The 5,797-nt window shown below is 41.2% G+C and overlaps 1 long non-coding RNA gene across 3 annotated transcripts in view; it reads right to left on the bottom strand.

Annotated features, from left to right (window-relative positions):
- Positions 1–2,549: 2,549 nt before the first annotated feature.
- LOC130539667 (uncharacterized) overlaps positions 2,550–5,797 on the bottom strand; it is a 173,294-nt gene continuing 170,046 nt past the window's right edge. For 2 of the 3 annotated variants that reach the window (XR_008954191.1, XR_008954192.1), the window contains one exon: positions 2,550–3,896. This is a non-coding gene — a long non-coding RNA (uncharacterized LOC130539667). The remainder of the gene's footprint in view (positions 3,897–5,797) is intronic. The other variant, XR_008954193.1, reaches the window with a different exon arrangement.

Here is a 5,797-nt window from a genome sequence, read left to right as displayed (position 1 = left end):
ATAATGGAGCAACAGCGCGTGCTGAATGATTAAAGTTACCATTTTGAAATGGCGAATTATTTTAACACACAAATATGCTTCTTTTCCTTCTATTTATCTCCTTGTACTACTGACCTGATCCCCAAACCTGTGGTGTTGGAGTTTCACAGGACTCATCATAGATGCTCTTCATTTGTCATTTTATTTAAAGGATAATGTAAATAATCTGCTTATCTGTTTGAGTAAATGCAGCTAGATTAAGTCTTCAAGATTTTTTAACTTAAAATTAACAAATGTTCACAACACTCTTTGTTTTCAGACAGGGCCACAACTACTCGGACCACCCAAACCATCAAAAGAGCCTATAAAGATGGACAGAACCCAGTTTACCCAAGATTACATAAAATCTTAGAGCAGTTAGTCACTCTCACTATTATTACTGATGTAATTGTCACTTAAACTATAACTAAAATTATGTAGTTATGAAGAGGACTGAGTATGATTCCAAGACTCCTCAGCATTGGGGAGATCTGCCACCTCAAATAATCTGTTTAGTTATTATCTTGAAAATGAATATTCTCTTCTATGTTAACTAGGTGGTTTGATACAATCATCAGGTGTGTGTGGCCAAAAGTTGGATAATGGGCTGTAAGAAAGAAGTAGATTTTTGTGTTTCCGAACAAAGATCAGACGCCAAGGCGAAAGGGCAAAAATACCACCACACCTTGGGGACACACCAAGATCTATCACAGGTTACCAAAAAGAAGTAGCTAACACTCACCAAAACAGCAACATGCTTCCACTGCTGTGGTCCACCATCTCTCTCTCTCTCTTTCCCCTGGTTCATGGTGGCAGACTGGATGTCTGCAGCAGTGCTATGCCCAGGCTGATGGGGGCATTGTGTGGCTCCAGAACTGTCACCCGAAAGAAGATGGTGGTGGCTGACGCCCAGACCCTGAGCTCCATGCTGAGACTAAATTCATTGGTGGAGAGAAGCCTGGAGCTCTGGAAGAGGAGGCTCTCTGTGAGAGAGAGGGGCCTCCTCCTGCGTTACAGCAGAGGAACAACTGAGCCCAACCCCACGGACGCCTTCCCTGACCCCCACCTGAGCCCTGGGTCTGAGGAGTTCAGCTACCCTCTCCTGGACGCCTGCTACAAGAGCAAACTGCGCCTCCATGTAACAGACAAAAATACTTTTTATCTGAACATTGTAAAGACAATTAATGGGCTGTGTGGATGGACAGACTGGGGGGGACAGAATCCACGGTGGAAGACCCTGTACAAACCTCCCATCAAAAAAAAAGACTGGAGACCTTCAGTCGAGGATCCTGCATGGTGCCATCACCACCAATGATTTTATCTCTGTTTTAAACTGCAGTGTGTCTGACGTGTTGTCTGTCTGAGACAGTTTTTTATGTTTTTACAGAGTGCAGCAGACTCACAGGGGTTTTTAGTGGTTTAACAGAGAATTTTAACCAATTTAACATCGTGTTTTCTGTTCCAGGGGGACAAGATACTTAAGGAAAAGATATGGGATGGTGACACGTGTGGTGTGGTGGCCATGGGGAAGCAGAACATTAGAGCCAGACTGAGGCTAGAGTTCTGCTTCTACAGGGCTACCACAAACCTGCAAGTGTTCCACTGTGGGGTCAGTAACGTATCCTGTGTTCAGTGTCAGAACAGAGACAGTTAAAACTCTCACACTACCTCCTTTAACAAAGATTTAGTGATAGTTTAATATGTTTTATTCTATTTATTATTTTAAATAAAAGTCGTGTTAAAAGTCTCCATCTTCCTCTCAGGCTGCACCTCCTTCAATCTTCTATTAACCAGCTGATCAACAACATGGTGCTTTCCTTAAGGCCAGTTAATGTGAAATTGTAATTATACTAGTAGATGAGAGCAATGCCACAAGTATCACTTGAACATGTAATAATTAGTCTAGAGTGGTTTTGATAAATTCAGCAGAGGCAAAGCCAAGCTATTGAAGCAGCATGAATATTATTAGACAGTTTGAGTTTTGTAACCAGGCAGGGAAGTCTCTGATTGTGAGAGTGGAACATGTCATCAACTGAGATTTCTGAAAAAGGCAGACCACTAGTTTGGCTGTCCTTTCCTCCCTCGGCCACAGCCAAGACCTCAGCCCTTAAGCACTCTCAATGCTATTCCAGAAAATCTGATTTATTGATCCATTTTTAAGACAACATAAACAAACAACTAGGAGAGTGTTCCAGTCAAGCCAACAATCATTTTTTCCCTCTAGCACCATTTATACTGACAAGACATCAGAATGCTGTTTGTATGGCTCTTTCAAAGTAACTACAAAAGGATTACATTATCTGCATCCAAATATATATGATGCCACTCCTTTCATATTAGACAACTGGTTCTCCAGATCTGGGCACCAATCTATTAACCCCAGTCTTCATGAGTAGCGGTGATTATTACACAGCGGTTTCTGTTAAAACAAACATTCACAGGTACTCGTCATTGCTGATTCTTCTCCAAAAACAGAACAGAAATCACATTTTGACCTCTGTGAAAAAACTACTACTACTACTATACAGGGAGTGCAAAATTATTAGGCAAAAGAGTATTTTGACCACATCATCCTCTATATGCACGTTGTCTTACTCCAAGCTGTATAGGCTCAAAAGCCCACTACCAATTAAGCATATCAGGTGATGTGCATCTCTGTAATGAGAAGTGGTGTGGTCTCATGACATCAACACCCCATATCAGGTATGCATAATTATTAGGCAACTTCCTTTCCTTTGGCAAAATGGGTCAGAAGAGGGACTTTACAGGCTCCGAAAAGTCAAAAATAGTGAGATATGTTGCAGAGAGATGCAGCACTCCTAAAATTGCCAAGCTTCTGAAGCATGATCAGCGAACAATCAAGCATTTCCTTCAAAATAGTCAACAGGGTCGCAAGAAGCGTGTGGAAAAACCGAGGCGCAAAATAGCACTGAACCTAGAATGAGTCAAGCGTGCAGCTGCCAAGATGCCACTTGCCACCAGTTTTGCCATATTTCAGAGCTGCAACATCACTGGAGTGCCCAAAAGCACAAGGTGAGCAATACTCAGAGACATGGCCAAGGTAAGAAAGGCTAAAAAACGACCACCACTGAACAAGACACACAAGCTGAAAAGTCAAGACTGGGCCAAGAAATATCTCAAGACTGATTTTTCAAAGTTTTTATGGACTGATGAAATGAGAGTGAGTCTTGATGGGCCAGACGGATGGGCCCGTGGCTGGATCGGTAAAGGGCAGACAGCTCCAGTCCGACTCAGACGCCAGTAAGGTGGAGGTGGGGTACTGGTATGGGCTGGTATCATCAAAGATGAGCTTGTGGGGCCTTTTCGGGTTGAGGATGGAGTCAAGCTCAACTCCCAGTCCTACTGCCAGTTTCTGGAAGACACCTTCTTCAAGCAGTGGTACAGGAAGAAGTCTGCATCCTTCAAGAAAAACATGATTTTCATGCAGGACAATGCTCCATCACATGCATCCAAGTACTCCACAGCCTGGCTGGCAAGAAAGGGCCTAAAAGAAGAAAAACTAATGACATGGCCTCCTTGTTCACCTGATCTGAACCCCACAGAGAACCTGTGGTCCCTCATCAAATGTGAGATTTACAAGGAGGGAAAATAGTCCACCTCTCTGAACAGTGTCTGGGAGGCTGTGGTTGCTGCTGCACGCAATGTTGATGTTTGCAAAGAAAGGTGGCTATATTGGTCATTGATTTGTTTTTGAATGTCAGAAATGTATATTTGTGAATGTTGAGCTGTTATATTGGTTTCCCTGGTGAAAATAAATAATTGAAATGGGTATATATTCGTTTTTTGTTAAGTTGCCTAATAATTATGCACAAAGTAATAGTCACCTGCACACAGATATCCTCCTAAAATAGCTAAAACTAAAAAAGCCCCACTCCAACTCCCAAAAATATTCAGCTTTGATATTAATGAGTCTTTTGGGTTCATTAAGAACATGGCTGTTGTTCAATAATAAAATTAATCCTCAAAATTACAACTTGCCTAATAATTCTGCACTCCCTGTAGTAGTAATCAAAATAATAATAACAAGGACAGTAATGTTTATATGTAGGTATAGGCCAGCTTGAGTCCACAATAGCTTGCTACTTTACATAATCATACCGATGACCACAGTGTTGTGAGGAGTAATGTTATAAAACAGCCAGTATGTCATCTTCCCATCTGTTCCTTCTCTGTCTCATTTTTTTGTGTTCCATGACGCAAAGCCCGAGTGGGAGTGGACAAACCTTCTGCTTCCTGAGAGGACTGTGTGGGCTGTTACCATCCGCTACGTGCACACCAGAGTTGAAGGATGATATGGAAGTAGGAGGGAAGGAGGAGGATCAGTGGTCACTGGTGGAAAGTAAATACCTGTTCTGAATACAGGGAGAATTGTTGGGTTAGCCGATGAGTTGTGGCGATAATACCGGAGAGGTGGATGACACAAACCCATGGAAACTGATCACTTTTCCCTTGATGAGATTCTCACATTTCACTTAATACTTGGTCCATTATTTTGGTTTTGTAACCAAACAGGCCTATAATTTTTTCATCATCTTCATGCGTAGACAGGCCATTGTCACCTCTGTCATATATATATGTGTGTGTACGTTTATCTACATTAAAGGGAGACAACTCTCACTCTCTCTCTTGCTCTCTCTCCATGTCTCTGTCTGGCAGATGTCTGCACTGTCCAAGAGCTTTTTTCTAGTTTTAATATGTGATCAACTGGATCTTAACTTTTTAGAAATATTAGATTTCATTCATATTATTTTACTCGTAATTCTAAATGAAATAGGGGTGATAGTGTCACAGCCCTGACAGCCTTACCTTGGTTCATTACACATTGATAATGTATGGATTTAAGATAGCCATAGTTGGCTCCTGTAGAATTATAATGAAATATACCAGCATGATTGTTTTTCTTTGCTGTAGCTGCTTTTATAGAACTTTTTCATAAAATGTATAATACATTGATTTCCCTATTTTGTAGGCCAAAACAAAACTACCTTTCCACTTGCTGCACTCCTACATATTGCAACCAGCTCACTCCCACCTCGTCAGGTGATCTCTGAAACCTTATTAGAGCATAAATACAAATGGAGAAAAGTCAGTATGGGCAATACTTGAACAAAACAATTGCTTTAATACTCTGTGTCTCTGTGTTTTCTTCCCTAATAATAAAGCTATTCAAGTGGAAAAACCTTCTGAATAAAATGTATATAAATTATAACAGGACAGAGTTAATCAAATATTCACTGATTAGCAACAATTACTCACATTAGTCAATCATTTACACGTGAGACTGAATTGTATGTCGGAGCTTATCAGATGAGAAGCATGCTGTTTTGTATATACTGTTATTCTCTTTTTTATTTCTCATCATGATCCATGGGTGGCTACTTTACAGTTTGGCTAAATTCAGCTCTGAGGTAACAAGTGACACCTTCTGTTTCCATGCTTCCGGTCGCTAGGCAACCTGAGCAATTATGGCACTGCCAAGAGAGGAAAAGGAGGAAGTAGCACCCCTGAAGCCTCCTGCTTCTGTTCATCTTGGCCACGGCTGCTGTGGATCCAACCCTCATCTAAGAGCAGTGTTTCCATACCAGGCCAGTGACTGTGACATGCTGGGTTTCCTAATGCTCTCAGGAAATCCAGTCTTTTCCCCATCTTATAAATATACAGTCCTCATCTCTTACCGTGCATCCTAACACATAGTGCTTGCTTTTAATATAAAGAAAGAATGGCATGATATATTTTCATTTATATTCAGTTTTACGAG

This window comes from Takifugu flavidus, chromosome 16, assembly GCF_003711565.1.
Source record: "Takifugu flavidus isolate HTHZ2018 chromosome 16, ASM371156v2, whole genome shotgun sequence".
NCBI lineage: Eukaryota > Metazoa > Chordata > Actinopteri > Tetraodontiformes > Tetraodontidae > Takifugu > Takifugu flavidus.
This window is presented reverse-complemented; position numbering and strand designations above follow the sequence as displayed.